The 19,951-nt window shown below is 35.5% G+C and overlaps 1 protein-coding gene across 1 annotated transcript in view; it reads left to right on the top strand.

The window, feature by feature from the left end:
- Window positions 1-19,951, top strand: part of FBN2 (fibrillin 2) — a 256,232-nt gene that overhangs the window by 17,985 nt on the left and 218,296 nt on the right. The gene's annotated exons all lie outside the window — the stretch shown is intronic.

Below are 19,951 nucleotides of genomic sequence, written 5' to 3'. Positions count from 1 at the left end.
CCATAAGGAAATATATTATAGTATATAACAGAAAGTCCAGAGCTAATGGCCTTCAGGTAGGAAGTGATCAAGGTTTTCACAGCTACTGTGCTTCCCTTGACCCTGTCCTCTGCTGTGTCAGTTTCCCCCATCCTGAAGTTCTTTGTGGTTGTAAGATGAATGCCATCAGTAATTGAGGCAACATGCTTCCTTGTTCACATCTAGAGGGAGAAAATTTCTCCTTTAATCACAGCCAATAATAATTCTCTGTGCTGATTGACTTAAGCTTTCATTTTTGAACCAGTCCATCGCAAAGGGGATGGCTAAGGCCATACTATGTTTGATGTACACTTAGACCTGTCCTTGGGGCAGCTTATTTGTAATCTTTCCCAAAGTCACACAGAGGGGAGAGTTTGGTATCTGAACCCAGTAGAGGTTGTGTTGGGAAGAAGAAAAGGAGTAGGGGAATGGATGCTGGCTAGGCATCCAGCATTGTCCACTTCATGCTTATAAATGGTCAGCAAAGCCAGTATGAAAGCATTTCCCATCATTTGAATTAGCAGTTAAACTCATGTCCTACTGTAGACTACTGACAATCCCTGCGTTGATGCACTTATAAGTAAACTATGATACTGTCATGGCAGCAAGTGGGTGCCAATGGTATATCAAAGAAGTTAAACTTTATAAAATGTGATAAATAACTATTTAGCACTGAACCATAAGAGTAAAAGTAAGATTAAACTAAAAACAATATTACATAATCATTTATAACTACATACATCCTCAATTTATTTTTCCAGGGCTTGTCATAGTATCCAAAATTGTATAGTGCCTTCTTTGTTGCAGAGCTGTAGAGTATACGAAGCTATGTCATTGAAATATTACGATAAGTAGTGGCGACAGTTTATATATGTGTGTGTGTAAAAGCTTTGAATTGCAAAGAAACCTTATATTTTAAAAATTAAACTCATTACTCTGACAAAAATTTCATCTTGGTGCTCAGGTTAAATCTTGAGGAGAAACCGAGAAGTTAGGAGTAGATGGTGAAAGAAAAGTAAGATGTATGCAGCCTTTTAACATACATGTTTATATTGTATTTATATTACTCCTAAGGTAACTGAGATTTCTTGAGGCTGAAGTACATTCCACACATGACAGAGTTTATAGTTACACTTTGGATAAATTTAAATGTCTTTACCAGATGCTTTTATTTGGAGAGAAAAATTAATTAGGAAATGTTAGCACAAGAAGATAAGTTGTTAAGAATGGGATAACACAAATTTCCAAGTTGACGTTAAGTTTATTTGAGCACCATAGAATGGAAAATAGTTAAATTCAAAATTTCAAACATGATTATAATTGGTGGAGATGATGCTCATTTCTCTGGAAGTCATGTAAGCTTTGCAGCTGGGTCATCCTGAAGTGAATTTCAAGCTCGATTGGCAAAGGAACTGGGTAGTTTCGACTCAGAGGCTCCCAGGCATCACATCGTTGTTCCTTAGCAGTTATTCACTCCCTGGGATTTGTTGGTCTTTGCTGAAGGTGTGTGAGGCAAATAAAGACCTACATGTATCTGACATGCACAGTAGCATATTTTCAGAAGAAATTACACAATTAATTAGCTAACAGATTGGCCTAAAGGGTATTTTTTAAACTGTGGGCTTATTTCTTAAAACTATTTCAAATTTCTACCCTTCTGATGCAAGTTCTGAAACTTCATTTTTTGCAAAGGAGTTAGTTAATTTCCACTCCTACATTGAAATCATGAACTTAAACACCTTTAAAAGATTTTCATTTGTTTTTTTCTCAAGAAACATTGTCTGCATAGATACAAAAAAACACCTTGTTTATGTTGCAGTTAATGACTAGGTTCGTGTGCCCTGTTAACCTTTAAAGTTCATGTGGTGTGTTTCAATTACAGAATTTCAAAATATATATTCTTTGTTCTCTTAAAAAATACTTTGTAAAATTAGGGATATTTTTCCTCCTTAATGTAGAATACACATAATTTTCCTTTAAATTGGCCTCTGGGGATCAGTTGCGTGATAAAACATGGCTGCTTTTCCCACTATCTGGGCTGCTGGCAGACTGGTTTCCGGGCTGGAGACGGAGGCTGATGGTAACTAGTGGCTGGCACGATTATGGTTTTTAACTTGAATCTTGGTGCCGGGTAAGCTGAACCTTTTGGAATTCTCTTCTCACTCTTGCTGATATGTATAATGACCTTTTATACTTAGTATTAAAAATAAAGAGTTTTTGTGGCCACATGCTGATTATAAAATGCAGGCAGTCCAGCTGTGTCCAGGGCACATGAAGGTACTCAAATCTTTTTGTTTCTTTTTCAAACAGATGGCATTTGAAAAATGATAAATACTGCACTTAATATGCACCTGAGAATACATAGAAATGGAATCAGCCTTATATACTAAAACTTTGTGTTTTTTCCCCCTAACACTTGAAGTGTATCTTATTGTTTATCGGTAGAAACTTGGAAGAGGTGGGCAGGCAAGAAAGGAATTTACTTACCTAAGAGATTTCTGGACAAAATACAATGATTACTTGATCATAAATGTGGCCTGCCCAAAGTCCCTGTTCCAGTTTCTTTGACTTAAGTGATTGTTGAAATTTTATTTTCTAATTGAACTTTCTTTGAACTTTATATAGGGATCATCAGCTCTTAAGAATATATTCCAGACCCTTTTAAATTATGTAAGAATTACTACTACAAATTATTTTTATCATTTAAGCATGACTTCCTTTAAAAGTTGTATAAGTTCAGTAAAATTCCAAATGCCCTTATGCCTAGTGAATTTTCCTTTAAAATGTACCTTAAAAAGGAGGATGAGAGATTTACTTTTTTTCGACATTTTCAAGAAAAACCCTACTTTCTTTCTTTCTTTCTTTCTTTCTTTCTTTCTTTATTTATTTAAATTGTTGTTCAAGTACAGTTTTCTGCCCTTTACTCCATCCCGGCCCACCCCCGCAGCCCTCCCCACCTCCTTCCCAGTTCCATTCCCCCTTGTTATTGTCCATGTGTCCTTTATACTTGTTCTTGCAAACCCTTCCCCTGTTCCCCTGAAATTCCCTCCCCTCTGTCTTCCAAGAAAAATCCTACTTTAAAAATTGAATCTAATTGGAAAAAAGTGAGATCAAGTTGCAAATGTTAGTTTATAAAATCTAAACTTTCGAGCCTTTATGTAAAGTGAAAAATGGAAGGATTTCACTTCGAGGTTACTTTCACAAAATCATCCACTCGAAGCATCTAATGCATGAACTCAGGGACAGAAAGCATGCTAAGAAGGAGTCACTCAGCCCCTGCTCGAATGCCATATCACCCCATCAAGAGACAGTGTGTTTCATTGTCAATCTTGAGCATTCAAAGTCTGCATTACCATGCACCTGCCTAAGCTGCAAATTTAACAGATGCACCTCGCTTATTGCCTAGGTCAGTGCCAATGTGATGATAGTGATGCCTCTAGCCCCAGCTCTAGGAGTCAACCACAATTTACCACTCAGGTTTGCATTATTGGAATGTGAAGTCTAATCAGAAGTTCTTGAATTACCCTGTACATTTTTGTTCATCCACCCACATTTCAGGAGGTAAAGTAACTGACAGCTAGTTACCCTACTCAGACCGCAGGCATATTCTCCATGAACAAGAGTGAAGACAGGCAAAGCAGGGTTTTTCTGAATTCTGGGAATTATGTACACCAGATCCAAGTTTGTTTAGAAATGATTGATATACTTACTAATCAACATGAATTCTATGGTCTTGCAATTTATTGTAGAGTATGTGGAGTGGATTTGTTCAGCCTATGAATATTCAAGTAACATAGCAAGTTGATAGCATGACCAGGAATACAGGGGAGTATGGTGACAGAGCATGCTGTACTCAGCAGACTTCTAAGCTCAGAGATGTCACACTTCCAGGAGTTGTATAAGCAGTATTCTTTAGAAGAAATTCCTTTCATTGTAATGCTTTACCTAAAGCAACACACATTTATTGTAAGGTAAAAATAAGATAAGATAAAACAAGAAAATGTAATTATTTATAATTTCTCCATTCAGAATGAGTTACTTTTAACATTTTGGAGAATGGACTTCAAATACTTTTTTCTATGACATATGTAGTGCTTACAAAGAATGGAATCTTTCCATTCTGATTGGAATCTCCAGTAACATGAAATGTACTTATATCCTGCTCTTCCTTTTGTTTTATGAAATACATTATATTATGTTAGAGATTGTAAAAGCTTCACTGAGGGCTAGGCCTCTACATTCTGCACAACCATATATTTATAAAGTTATTTTATCTTTTTAAAAAAGATTTTATTGTTTTTAGAGAGAGGGGAAGGGAGGGAGAAAGGGAAAGAAACATCGATGTGTGAGAGATACATAGATCCATTGCCTCTCACATGCCTCAAGTGGGGAGCTGGCCCACAACCCAGGCATGTGCCCTGATTGGGAATTGAACCACTGACCTTTTGGTTCATAGGCCAACACTCAGTCCACTGAGCCACACCAGCTAGGGCAAGGTTATTTTTTTTATCTTACAGATGAAGAAACTTTGTTCAGGTCAAACTTACTGTAGCATTGAGAGGATAAAGACAGGAGGAGGCTATCAAACAATCTTACTGAAGGTCTTAAACTCAAGTACTTTGGTAGAGCAGTGTACCATAATTATATTTTCAGGTTTTCTTTTTCTTTTCTTGCTTTGTTTGTATTGTAGCAATCCTGTGGTAAAAATGTATATAGATATATCTATATCCTTGATTTTATTCTTAGGATATATGATAGAAATTCCACTGCTGAGTTGTTGAGTTTGTGAAAATTTAAGCTTTTGTTATGTTCATTTCCTCCAAAAAGCTCCTTATTATTTATTCCTTTGGTGTTGTGTTCAGAAAGTCTTTTCCCATCCACAAATCTTATAAAAATCTATAGTTTTTTTCTTAATGCTTTTGGGATTTGGGATTTTACTTCTTTTTGACTTTTAAACAAATTAGACCATACAGTGGAGTAACCATAGTAAATTTATTTACAAATGTTTATCAAATACCAGTTGAGTGCTTATTAAGCATTAGGCTAAGTACTTGGAACTCAAGTTAAAAGACAAATAATATATGCTCACTGTTGAGAAGTAAATGACCTCTTTAAAGAACAGAACGAGTCGTGTACTTTAAACATTAGAATGTAATATGACACAGAAAATACTATAATAGGAGTAGGAACAAATTTGTATGAGAGCTCGGAAATACTCCCTGATTAAGACAAAGCTAGAAAAGTCTTCCTGAAGTTGATCTCAATGGAAAAAAACACAACTCATTCTAATAGGACAAACAGTATTGCACTAATTCCTGTATGGATATTTTAAGAAATATCCTGTATGGATATTTTAAGAGATATCATTTAATGTTATCTAAATAACATTATTTAAACTCCATAATTAATTACCAGTTATCACAGTCACTAAACTAATATTTGTTTTACAGAAATAAGATGTCTCCCTCCTTTGTTTTTTTTTTTTTTGTACTTTGAAGATTAGTGAGAATGAAATTACAGGGAGGAGAGAGAATGCTGCCAACTGCAATGTCAGACTCACATGTGCCTGCGTGTGCGCACACAGTTCAGTTCTGCACTCACGAGGCTGTTGGGAGCATTTTATAACCTTGCTCCCTCTAAGCTAAACTTAGCCTTAAATGGGCATCAGAGAAATACCAAAAGATCTGTGAGAACTTAACTTTTGGCACTAGCTCAGATGACATCCTTATCTTGAACGCGATTAAGAACACAGGGGGAGGAAAATGAGAGGAAAAAAGCAGACAGTGGGAGCTGGAAGGAAGGAATGGGAAGAAGAAAATGAAGAATGATAGAAGAGGGAGATGTAATGCTAAGATGAGGAGCAGAGATGTTTGTGTAAGGAAAATCATCTAAGTTTGGGAAAAAATCCACTCATTCATTGATCTGATTTGGGAGAGGTGAGGGTTTTTCTTTCGCGTTCTTTGATTTCAGCCTCTGCTGTTTCGATCTGTGCAGTGAGGCTGAATGTGTTCACATCCGTTAGGCCCTGAGGCTTTATACGACTGCTTTAAACAAAAGCAGTATTTTCATTTATTTCTGCTCTAAGTGCCATTATTTACATATTTCTTTGTTTTTGATTTATCTACCTAGAGACAGGGGAACCTACAATACAAAATTAAAATATTGAAATATTTTACATTTATGTAGCTCCATAAATATTTTCCTTTTTTTACTTTCAGCATCAGGTCAGAGAACATTGAAAGTACGGAAACTGGGCAAAGCTACTACACGCACACACACATTAAATATAATGAAATGTTACATTTCATTAGGATGTAGCCAAAAGGAATTAATAACAAAATGTGCCTGTGTGTGGGGATGGGATTTATGGAATATACACTGTGTATTTCAAAACTCCCAAGCATTATAAGTTCCTAAGTAACATTTGTCTCCAGGGGTTTCAGATAAAGGATTGTGGACCTATCATTACCCAGTAGATTTTCGTTGGGAAGATTAAAAGCAATAATGTGTTAAGCTTCGGTCACATACAGGCAGAGTGCCTGGCATGTGGTGGGCATCCACTAAGTGATCTTTGTTGTGTTTAGAAACACAGGGTGTAATCTGAATCAAAACTTAATATTAAGACCTGTGTGAGCTTAGAAATGTGATTGTCTTCTCTGATCCCTGTTTCTGCATACATAATACATGTCTACTGTGTCCACCTGGAATTATTTTTGTGAGCCTTAAAGGATGTCATGTAATACCTGGCACTCAGCAAATGATAAGTGTTGATGCTTGCCTCTTTTAACTGGATTCCTTGGTTATCAAAAAGAAAGGTGTGGTGGCTGGCTGTTTAAAATGCAATATTAAAAGTAGAATTTTGAGTGGGAATAAAAGGATTTTTTTAGCTACTTAAGACATACTACCCTGGCTGGTGTGGCTCAGTGGGTTGAGCATGGGCCTGTGAACTGAAGGGTCACTGGTTTGATTCCCAATCAGGGCACATGCCTGGGTTGCAGGCCAGGTCCCCAGTGGGGCACATGCTGGAGGCAACCGCACATTGATGCTTCTCTCCCTCTCTTTCCCTTCCCCTCTCTCTAAAAATAAATGAATAAAATCTTTAAAAAAAGATATACTAATAAATTTTAAGGCTGTTTTTATTGAAAGTGGAAGTACCCAGAATAAATAGCATATTTCAAGAGAGGTTCACATTCCTGGTATGAGAATTAAATGAGAGATAAAGTGTCCAGCCAGTGTCTGTCACAGAGTAAGAGCTCAATAAATGATAAGCTATAATTATGAAAAAAACAAAGTCAAGATATGTGTTCTCTCAGACAAAATTGTCTTGATGGATGAAGGAGATTGTTCCCGATCGTTGGGACTGTCTCAGGTCAGGGTGCATCAGCTGTGAACATGCTTAGTTTCACTGTTTAGTTTTGTGGGCTTTTTGTGACAGTACAGATCAATTGAAAAATATGGTATATCATTATCACTATCTTACACGTTATGTAGTTGAATTTTTCCTATGTAAGGAAAGAATTATGTAAGTAGAATTCAATCCTACTTACCTGGTTTAGACCTGTTTCTACTGTAAATACCAGTATTGCTGTTGGTAGTCCATCACTGTTTAACTGGTCTCTTTAGTCTCAGTCTCTCTCGATGCACAAGGTCTTGTTCTAAGCATTCACAGTGTAACTAATGTAGGTGTATAGTTCATTTCTCCTGAGGTACTTGTAATCAGTAGATTTGCATATTGTTAAATCTGACAGAAGTAGATCAGAGGGGATCTTCGAAAAGTCTAGAGATCAGTCCCCCGTGAAGCTTCCCTTGACAGCACCTGCCCCCACCTTACCTACTTTTCAGGCCAAAAATTAGGCATGCTTTCCTTTTATGATATGCCCCATGTGTTTCCATTCCATGATTGTGTTGTGACTGTTTATGTACTTGGCTATGAGCCTGTGAAGAGCCAAGGTTTTTAAAAAATTTTAAATAGCCTCTCTGTTCCCTGTACTCCACACAGTATGCAACATATGGAAGAATACTAAATATGTGAGTACACTAACACTGGGGTTCCGAGTAGAAGAAATAGGGTGAAAAAAGTGCAGATATCATAAGGTCCTTTTTCATTGGTGTGTCTATAAGACACAGTTAATGAAAGAGAAGAGTAGAAGATGAGGCTGCAAATATAGAATTGGACCTTAATATACCAGTCTGGAATGCCAGAGTCAAAGGCTGCCCTGTATTCAGTAGGCACTGGGGAGAGGGATTATGAAGGACTTTTGTACTTGAAAGTAGATCTCTGCAAAGGCTAGTCTGGAGTGGCAAACAAAATGGAATGGAGGCGGGAGAGGCTGACAGCAGAGGCACCAGCCACTCAGGAGAATTCAATACCTGTCGGCTAGATAATTGCAGTGAATCTGTTATGTTTGTATAGTGTTTTCACTCAGATTGTGATTCACGTATGCACAGGTTAAATTATTAGTGTTAATTTGAAATGCAAAATTATTTAATATTAGGGGAAAATGACATTTATTGAGCATTGGCTATGATAAGTGCTTTAGAGGAATTAACCCAAACATACCTTTTTAAAATGTCATATTACAAGTAAGAAAACTAGGCACAGGAAAGGAATTTGCTCAAATTAGTCCATATAATAGATTAAGTAGGACTTGAACACTGGTGGTATAATCTCAAAACTAAGGCATTAAGCACAACTTGTTGAAGTGAAATATATTGCAAAAAACAGTATATTTCCATTTTTTAAATAACTATTGTATCAGTTGTTCAATGTGAAACTGATAACAGGATACATCATGCCAACTGAACAAAAGAAATGCTTGCTATTTTTGTATTCTTTTGTTATTTGGCCTGGGGAAGTATTTTTAGTACATAAATTTCAGATTATACCTCTCAATTTATAGGTCCAGAATTTCTTTATGTGTATGATCTTCTAAAATTAATATTTGGTATTTAAAACTCATAATGCTTAAAACAAAATTGAGGTTTCTGTTTCTAGCCAAGATGGGTAAACCTGCTGGAAAAGAACTGAGAAACAGAAAAAAATAATGTGAAACAATGATCTTCATTGTTTAATGGGACATCAAGACATGAGACATCAAGTAGCAAAAGGTGGTGGCTCCGGAAAGAAGGGCTCTGTTAGATTCCATCAGCTAGCTGCTCAAGAGAGAACTTTCCCAGGCTGTGCTAAAGGCACAGAGAACCCAAGCCTAGCCTAGCAGACTCCTTGCATTGAAGAGGTGGAGTTGAGATGCTGAGGAAACCAAGATGGCTAGAGTTCTCAGGGCAGAAAACTGAAGAGGGAAAAGCTGAGTTTAGAGAACCCTGGAGTTATACAGAGAGTCTGTTTCAGATTTTCAGCAGAATACTGATCAGCACATGCAAGTGAAGGATCTACTTGAGGCTGAAGAAGGAATCACATAAAAGAATTAGAAGGAACAATACTCAGAGTACACACAGCCCAGAATCACTGCTTTTCCCTCAAACCAGAACAGAGAACCATGTAGTCTGTGGGGCAATGGTTAGAGCACAAAAGAAGATCCTGCTTCAGTAATGGGAAGTAAGAGCCATCAATTAAAATACTGTTCTGGTCCTGGCAGATACATCCTGAAAGCAACACCCAGAAGGATCATTTATTTAAGAACAAAGTTCAATAATAGTTTTAAAAATATAAAAAATGCTGAGCACTCAATAAGGTAAAACTCACAATAAATTGCATCTAATCAAATATTAATAAATAATTTCCTACAAATGAGTGGGAGAGTATGATCATAACAAGAATTTACCAATCAATCAAAATATAACTAGAACCTATACAGATATTAGGATTAGCAGACTAGCAGGATAAAAGAGTTCTTGTAAATGTATTTGATATGTCTATAAAGCTAGAGGAAAGGTTCAAAATGTTAAATGCAGGTGTGGAATCCAAATAGAATTTCTAAAGGTGAAAAAACTACAATATCTGAGGTGGAAAATATTCTCAATGGGATTAATAATAGGTTAGACATTGTAGATGAAAAGATTAGTGAACCAGAAAACATAGTAATAGAAATTATTCAAAATGAAATGTAGAAAAAAAGGCTAAAAATATAGGAAAATATCATTGATTTTTTTGGTAATTACCTACATGTGATTGGAGTATCAAAGGTATGATGGCAGAAAAAATGTATTTGAAGAAATAATGGTCAGAAAATGTTCAAGTTTGATGAATGCTGTAAACTGACAGAACTGAAAGATCAGTGAACTCCCTAGCCCTACAAAAGGAAACATGAAATAAATTATATCAAGAAGCATTATAATTAAATTACTCCAGACTAGGTATACAGAGAAAATCTTAAAAGCAGCTAGAGAAAAAAATGGCATTTTATACAGAGAAAAAAAAGATAAAGATGACAAATTTCTTGTCAGAAACAGTGCAAGTGAAAACAAAAAACAATGGAACAGCATGTTTAAAGTACTGAAATAAAAAAAATTCTTCACCTGGAATTTTATATCTAAAATAATATCTTTTAAAAGCAAAGACAAAATAAAGCTTTTTTCAAACATAAAAGATGAAAGAAGTCCTTAGCAGTAGGCCTGCACTCTGTGAGATGTTAAATGCAGTTCTTTAGGCAGAAGAATATTAATATCAGGTACAAGTATGAATCCATTCAAAAGGAATGAAGAACATCATAAAGGCAACCACATGAGTTTTTTTTTTACTATTTAAATTCCTTTAAGCAATTGATTGTTTAAACAAAAATAATTATAATGTTCTACAGAGTTTATAGTAGTTGTGTTAAAATATGGTAAAACAATAGCACAAAGCCTGGGAGATTCTTATTTCTCTTTCAAGTTGTAATATTACTTGAAATAGACTTTGATAAGTTGAAGATATGTACTCTAAACAGTTCAGCAAACACTAAAAATTTTAGAGTTATAACAAATAAGCCAACAATAGGTGGTAAGAATAATAAAAAATACTCAAGAGAAAGCAGCAAAAGAAGGAGAACAAATAATGAATGGGCAATTAGAAAGCAAATACAAAGTATTAATAGTACAGTTAAACCTAGCTATGCCAATAATCTTATAATGTATTGCAATACTTCATTTAAAAGGTAGAGATTTTTTAGAATTAAAAAAAGCAATATCCAACTATATATTGCCCATAAGAAATCTATTTTGAATAAAAGGCACTAATAGATTGAAAGTGTGGAAAAAGAAATACCTGGCTAATACTAGTCAAAAGAAAGCTGGAGTGGCTAGATTAATATCAGACAAGTAGTTTCAGAGTGAATACTAGTATTAGAAATAAAGAAGGCCATTTCATAATGATAAAAACGTCAGCTAATCAAAAGGTATGACAATTTGAAACATTTGCATACTCAATAACATACTTGCAAATACATGAAGTAAAAGCTGAGAGAACTACAAGGAGGAATAAACAAACTCATAATTATAGTTGGAGATTTCAGCACCCCTCGCTGAATACTTGGTAAGTAATAGAAAGTCAGTAAGGACACAGAAGATACAAACAACTCCATCAATCCATTTGACCTATTTGAAATTTATAGAATACTCCACCATGCAACAGCAGAGAATGCACATTCTTTTCAAGTGCACTTGGAACATTTGGGAAGATCATACTGAGTCATAAACCAAATTTCAATAAATTTAAAAGGATTCCAGTTAAAGTGTATCTCAGTCCATAATGGAAAGAATTAGAAATCAATATCAGAAAGATCTCAAAGAATTACCCAAACATTCAGAAACTGTGTAACTCATTTTAATACCTATGTATTAAAAAAGAAAACAAAGAAATTGGAAAGCATTTTAAAGTGAATGAAAATGAAAACACAATGTATCAAAATTTGTGGGATGCTGCTAAAGGAGTGTTTAGAGGAAAATTCATAGCTCTCAAGGTAAAAAAAAAGTCTCAAATCAGTAATCTCATCTATTCATTACAAAATTATAAAAGAAGGGCAAATTACACCAATGTAAGCAGAAGAAAAAAAATTAAATTTAGAGTGAAAATAAATGAAGTAGCATCCAGAAACAGTGAGAAAAATCATTGAAACCAAAAGCTGGTTCACTGAAAAGATCAGTAAAACTGACAAGCCTTTATCCACACTGATCAGAAAAAACTAAAGTATCAGCATTAAGAATGTGAGAGGTAACAATCACTACAGATTTTACAGATATTAATTGATAATGAGGCAACACCACAAACAACTTTAAGCCAATACAAATGAAGCAATTTCTTGAAAGACAAATCAGCAAAGGTTACTTTAGAAATAAATAACATGAATATCCCTGAGTCAATTAAAGAAATTGAATCTGCAGTTAAAAACCTTATAAAGAAAAATCCTGTCCCAGATGGTCTCATGGTGAATTCTACCAAACATTTAAGTAGAAAACAGTAGCAATTCTATACAAACTTCTAGAAAACTGAGCAGGAGGTAAAGCCTCCCAGCTCATTCTATGATGCCAAATTACCTTGATACCAAAACCGAACACATACCAAGAAAGAAACTAATATACAAGTATTTCTCACAATGCAAAATTTCTCAGTACTATTTTAGCAAAGTGTACAACAATATATTAAAAGGTTAATATAACCAATTAGTGCTTATATCAAATATTTTAAAAAATCACCATATTAACAAATTTTTAAAAAGTCATCTAAATAGATGCAGAAAAAAATGGACAAAATCCAAAATTCATTCTTGAAACAAATTGTCAACAAACTAGAGAATAAAAGAGAATGTTTTCAACATGTTAAATGGTATCTTTAAAATGTTAAAATGTTAATATTACACTTGATGAAAAGCTGAATTCTTTCACTCTAATAACAATAGTAACAAAGCAAGGATAGTTATTCTCACCACTTCTATTGAGCATTGCACTCTTTGGTTCTAGCAAGGACAGTAAAAGAAATAAAAATCATACAGGTTGGAGAGAAAGGAGGTAAACCTTTTTCACAGATGCCATTGTTGTCTGTAGAAAACGTTAGTTTGGCAGAGTTGCAGGATACAAGGTCAACATGCAAGTCCATTGTATTTCTATATCTAGCAGTGATCAATTGAAAATCTAAATTAAAAACAGTATCATTTACTGTACCATAAATATGAAATGGGGATAATTATGACAAAAAATGTGCAAGGCCTATACATTAAAAACTATAAAGCATTGCTAAGCAAAATTGATGAAGACATAAATAAACGGAAAGGTGCACTGTGTACTTGAATTGAAAGGTTCAATATTGTGGGATGTTTCATCTCCCCTAATTAACCTATAGATTCAATACAGTCCTGATAAAAATCACAGCATAATTTGGGATAAATTGAGAAACTGATTCTAAAATTCATGTGAAAATTCAAAGGACCTGGAGTAGCCATAGCACATTCTAAAAAGAACAAGATCGGAAGACATGTGCTACCTGATTTCAAGTGCTTTATCAAGCTATAGTAATCGAGAGCATTTGCCATAAAGATAGGTAGAGAATCCCAAAACAGATTCATACGCACATACATACATCAACAAAGATCTAAAGGTACTTTAATGGAGTCTTTTTAACAAATTGTGCTGGAACAATTGACTATGCATAAACGAAAAAAGTTAACTTGGACCCATACCTACCACCAAACACAAAAAGTCAAAATGGATCACAGATCTAAATGTGAAACCTAAAGCAATAAAACTTCCACAAGAAAACAAGAGATCTTTATGACTTTGGTTTAGGCACAGATCATTACATACTTCACCAATGCATGACCCTATAAAATTGATAAATTGGATTTCATCAAAATTAAAAATTCTAGCCTTTGAAAGACATCATTGAGAGAATGAAAAAGCAAACCATGAACTGGTGAAAAAATATATATGTGTATATTTTCACTATGTAGGTTTTAGTAACGATTTCATGGATTTATACCATATGTAAGAACATATTGTACACTTTATGTGCAGTTTATTATATCATTTTTACCTCAGTAAAACTGTTTTTAAAAAAGTGGACAATGAAAGCAATTGTTCATCCTTTCTTTTTGGTCTAAATTGGTTTAGGTGTTGAGATTAATTCCTCTGGCCATATATGTTCTTTATCTGCTTGTAGGAAAACAACTTGTGTAAAAATCTGAATTTAATGCCTTCCCTAGAACTAATTGATGCTGCACACTAATATACAATAAAAATATCCATGTATAACTCTTTGAAAGAAGTAATTGTGCGGTTGATGAAGTGGAAGAAGAATATTAAGAGGAATGGAAACTGTGTATCTCTGAAAAAGCATATAGATGTTACAATAAATATAATCCAATCAGTTCTTCTCTAGGGGAATGCAATAGCTTTCATGCATTCTTGCTAGAGTTAAACTTATGTTTAGTTATCATTATAGAAACATATCGAGGAACACTTCCTAAATCATTGTGCTCACTCTTTTTGGGAATTTTAATTTGGGGTCTTGAAAAAAGCAACACCACTAATTATTGTCTGCATAATCAGTGTGGATTTCTCAAGGAGTGGATGGCCAAGGAGCCAGGAAATACCACTAGATAAATAGTAGGGGTGCATTTTTATTTGTTTCAGTCACATCAAACATATCCTCTCAAGAAGTTAAAAACTAAATTTATGTTGAACACAAAGAAGAGGTACTTTAAGCCTGCCCATTTTTTTTTTATTGGGAGCTTTTGTCCTTACAAAATAAGTGCAAAATTAACTATTATGTTATGCTCACTTTAAACATTATGAAAATTTCCTTCTAATTTTATTACTAGTTTTACTGAAAAATTTAACAGCTCGTTGACATACTTAGGTCACTATTTCTTGATTGATAAACGTTATACAGTTTCTGTTATCTCCCCACCATGAAGGGACTAAGTACTGTATGCTTCATTATTGCTTCCCCACCAAGTCTGCTGGTTGATTAGATTTTGTTATCAAGTGTTTTATTTAGGAAGCGTTCAATGAGTGCTTTCTCATTTCTTTTATTTTTTATTTTTTTATTGTTGTTCAAGTACAGTTGTCTCCATTTTTCCACCACCCCACTCATCCCTGCCTCCTACCCTCGACCTTACCCACTTTGGCTTTGTCCATGTGTCCTTTGTACATGTCCCAATGTGTGCTTCCATATTGCGTTGACTTGTTGCCTTTGCTTGAACTCCAGCTGCGATGGGAGAAAAATCTGAGGGTTACTTTTTCTCTCAAATTTTTATAGATATCCATTTGTTTTCTGTCATTAAATGTACTAGAAGAAGTCTGAATCTAAACCCATTTTTTCCAACTTTTTAAGTTCACTGCTATCTTTTTCCAGATGTCTGAACAATGTTTACTTTACAATTATGTGTTGTACACAAGTTTCAGTGAAAATGGTGTGGTCATTTTATCTGGAAAGACAGTTTTTTCATAGTTTTAAGGAAATTTTCCTCTGTTATGTCTTTGGATAGTTTTTATGCTTCATTTGTTAGGTTCTCTCCCTCAATTATATTGACTTTTTTGTCAGACTTATGATCTGTTAGCTGCTCTTTAATTGCTTTGACCTTAGTCAGTAATTGCTTTTTTAGCTGCATCTGTTCTGTTTTGTCTTTTCCAATTAATGTAATGGTTTTGTAGTTATGTGAGGTGTTTTTATTTTGTTTCTTTATCTTAGAAGTTTCCCCTCTATTTGATTCTTTTGTTTTATCAACTAGGCTTTGTTGAGCCTTTTTATTACTGAATTAATTTTCTTAACATGTACTTTTGTAGTGCAATGAACTCATTTATCTTATTTTCTTGATTATGCTTTTTAATATAACCTGCTTTCTCAATCTGTTTTGTACCTTAAGAAGAAATTAATTACAGTATGTTACATAGTTTCTGTCCCATTTCTTTTTGTCTTCTTCTTGCTTAAAATGGGTAGAACTCTGCCCAGAACTTCTCTTTGCACTACTTCGATGTAGGTGAGTTTTCCATTTTTCCATTTCTAACTTGCCTGAGTTGCCTTCCTGTCTTAGCTGGTATTTCAGAGCGAGGGATTTCAGGTGCTTCGTCTTCTGAACCCGAAGAGGGGAGGAAGACTTCAGCTGGGATTTGGGCAGCTTTAATGAAAAGATCTGAGGTTTGTACTTTCTCAGGTTATTCTTTACATGGCATGTGCCAGGACCATCTGGTCATGGAAACATTCACTTTATTCAAAAAGGATGATCCAAGATGGAAAATGGAGGATCCTCCCATTTCAGCTGCAGTCCTTGGTGCACCTTTTCATTCAGAGACTCTCGCTTGCCTGGACTTCCCCCATTTGCCCCGTAATCATTGGGAAGGGAAGGGTCTTCAGCCCAACTTCCCACTGGAGGAGAGTCTTTTTCCTTATATTCCTTGTGTCTCCTTTCGTTGGGATGCTGGGGATAATTGAGTCTGGGTGGTGAGGAGTATCCTGTCTTCACTGTCTGGTTTCCTCCCGTCTGGGAGAGATCGCCGTGGCTGGATCTCTTTGTTTTTCTGCTATCTGATGAGAAGTTTTGCTTCCAATTTCTCCATAAGCTGAACTCGCACTCAGCTTCCAGGGAGAATTAGTGAGGTTTTTCTGGATTTTGATGAGTTATTCTCATTCCCTGTGTCATTTAGGGGAAGAGGGATTATGACTCTCTCCAGTTTTATTCCTAGGCTTCCATTTTCAAGAATATGCAGGAGTTTGTGCCCATTTTCTACTCTAGGTGCTGAGGGTAGATTGTTTTGTGTGTAGCTTTGGTTTATATCAACTTCAGGAAGGGGAGATTCTATGGTACAGTTCTATCTCCAGTGGTTTCTAGGAAGTTGATATTACATTTAAAAGTTTTTGACATGTAATGTATGAAAAGTTACTTAGAAAGCCAGGTATAAGGGTTTCTGAAAGAAGATGATATAATTGGGGACACTGCAGTTACCCTTTTGAAGTAATATTGTGGTGGTTTATTAAGTGCACATCATTGAAATGAAGAAACACTAGTTTTGCAGGTGCCTCATCTTCTGTGGATTAAAGACTGTGCTTCCCATGACTGTACTGAATGTCATGGTTTAATGCATGCAAAGTTCTTCCACATGGGCGAAGCCGAGTGTTTGCAAATATCTTCATCTGCTTTACAAATAGTCTACAAGGCACATTCCATATCTTGAGCATGATCATTTTCATCTTTATAAAAAATTACGTTTTGAATGTCATAAAGAACCTTTAATTAGAATTTAACAAATTAACTGTGTCTTTAAACAAGTCAGTGTATAAGTAATTTGTTGTTTGGAAAATGAAGACATTGGGCTAGTTCAGTGTTTATCCATCTTTCTTGATAAGAATCACTTGGTTTTTGTCAAAAACACTGGCTCCTCTGCCTGTCCCCGGGAGAATCAGAGTCAGTGCTCTGAATTCAATGACTATAGTTACATGTTTTCACCTAGGAGCTTTTAAAAATTCCAACACCCAGACTTCTTCTCAGGTGACATTGATGTGAGAGAGAAACATCGATCGGTTGCCTTCCATACACACCCAGACTGGGGATCAAACCCACACAGTAGGTGTGTGCCCTGACCTGGAAGCGAACCTGAAGCCTTTTGGTGTACGTATGGGATGATGCACACCAGCCAGGGGAAGCATTGGCATTTTTTTAAAAAGTCCCTAAAGTAATTCCACTGCAAAGTGAAGTTTATGAGACATTGGTCTAGCATGAAGTCCTTAACAAAAAAAAAATACCCCAGGATATTTTTATGATTAAACAAGTTTGAAAAATCATTTATTAAATATCTCTAAAATTTTATCCAGTAATTCACTTTTTACATTTAGAGCTCCAAATGTGGCTAGTCTGTATGGAATTTACTACTGGATTATTTTGGAAAAATTTATAATGTCTGACAATTCTGTTATCAAAATTGGATTTGCCTCCTTCTGACATGGCAAAATTGGATTTGAAAATAGTCAACTTTATCTTGAAGTTTTTCTCCATATCATGTATTTTTAAATCCCAGTGACCTCAGTAAGAAATACACACTCCCTGCAGGGGGCACAACTGAGCCAACAATGTTTATAATGGCTTCAAATCTTGGCTTGGTTACTATGTGGTAAACTAAGTAATAATCCAAATATACTTTAGGAATCATACGTAGAAAACTGAAAGCTCTATCTAGTTTTTTAGAAAAGGAAAATCCCTCTTGTTCAAAGCAGCCTTGTGACATCCTTTCTTGCTAGAGTTAAACCCTGTAGTATATTCAGTAACATTATAGTAGTGTAGGTTACAGTGAGATGTACCAAGGGATGTGATATTGTGTCTTTTCATGTCACTTGTATTTTATAATACTTCATTTTTTTAGAATAATTGCCGGCATTCGTAAGTATTCATTTCTCACTACAAGACCATGCATTTTCTGTTGCTTTTGACCATGCAAAGCTAATTAAGTATAGTTTATTTCTCTACATTTGAGGGAGGTCTGAGAAACTTGATCACTTTCTTGTCTTTATTTCAGGAATGATAATGATTTGCAAAGGAGTTGGTATCTATCTGAAAAGCTGCTTGATAAACAGGCAATTTGGAGGGTTTCTCAAGGGGCTGGGGAATACCATGCAGCATTTTTCAGACACGTGGCACTTCAGGGAAAAACCTAAAGCCGGAACCAGATAAGATCAAAGAGCAGTTGAGCAGATAATGGCAGAGTTGATGAAGGAGGCACGAAGGTGCTTTGGGGAATCTGGTGGAAAGTATTATATTCATTAATTAAACCCAAAACTCTGTGGTGAGATGTTTGAGGGGTTTTTTGCTTCTCTGTTAAGTATGATCAGGAATATATATGGCATTTTGCAAAAGCTCTGGCCAGACCTTAAGTGGGGCCCTACAGGGATAACTTTGATGTGGTCACCCCCAGATTGGTGTGCATTTGTGAGGCGGCCTCTTCCTAGCATCCCAAAGGAAGCACATGTGCTCTGTACTCTGCATTTCCATTAGTGTATTTAACACACTGCACTGACTGACCTTGCTCTGGGCTTCTCATGCTGTGCCTCTTCAGCCTCCCTCTGACTTCAGGATGAAGGGATCAGGCTTTCCTATTCCTTTTCCTTCGTAACAGGACTCTTAAGTGTTATCTTCCTTCAGATGCTACCCCCATGGCCAATTTAGTGCCAGGCGAGTGCTAGAAAAGGAGAGACAATACATTGGATTGGGATAGGGGTTCTAAATTGTGAGTTACTTCAAGAAGTATACTCTGACGTATATAAAGAACTTGGTACATTGCTTGCTACAAGTGCCTAGTAAGTGTTTTATTTAACTATTTAGAATTGAAACAAACTCATCCAGTAGTTCAGGTAAAAGCTATTTGGAGACTTTGTGTTACTTATTTTATTTTTCTACTTTATTTTTAATTGTTTATTCTGTTATAGTTGTCCCAATTTTTTCTTCCCCTTTTGCCCTCTTCCACCCAGCCCACCCTCTCTCCCAAGTCTATCCCCTCTCTGTTGTCCAAGAGTCATTCATGCGTGCTATTTAACTAATCCCTTCCCCTTCCTTCCACCATTCCCCTCTCCTCCCTCCTACAGCTCTCAGTCTGTTCCATATTTCCATGTCTCTGGTTCTATTTTTCTCATTAGTTTATTTTATTATAGAAAATTTCAGTTATAAGTGAGGTCATGTGGTATTGGTCTTTTGCACATTGGTTTATTTAACTTAGCATAATAGTCTCCATTTCCATCCATGCTGTCACAAAAGTAGGAATTCCTTCCTTCTTTCTGCTGCATAGTATTCCATTGTATAAATGTACCACAGTTTTGTAATCCACTCACCTACGGATAGGCCCTTGGGCTGTTTCCAGCACTTGGCACTGCTATGAACATCAGGGTGCATAGGTTCTTTTGAATTGGTGTTTCAGGATTCTTAGGGTATATTCCCAGCAGTAGAATTGCTGGGTCATAAGAAAGTTCCAGTTGTAATTTTTTAAGGAAGTTCCATACTGTTTTTCCACAGTGCTTTCA

Source organism: Phyllostomus hastatus, unplaced genomic scaffold, assembly GCF_019186645.2.
Source record: "Phyllostomus hastatus isolate PE091 unplaced genomic scaffold, TTU_PhHast_1.1 phas_contig_254, whole genome shotgun sequence".
Classification (NCBI taxonomy): domain Eukaryota; kingdom Metazoa; phylum Chordata; class Mammalia; order Chiroptera; family Phyllostomidae; genus Phyllostomus; species Phyllostomus hastatus.
Note: the sequence above shows the minus strand (reverse complement) of the source record. Positions and strands in the feature narration are given on the sequence as shown.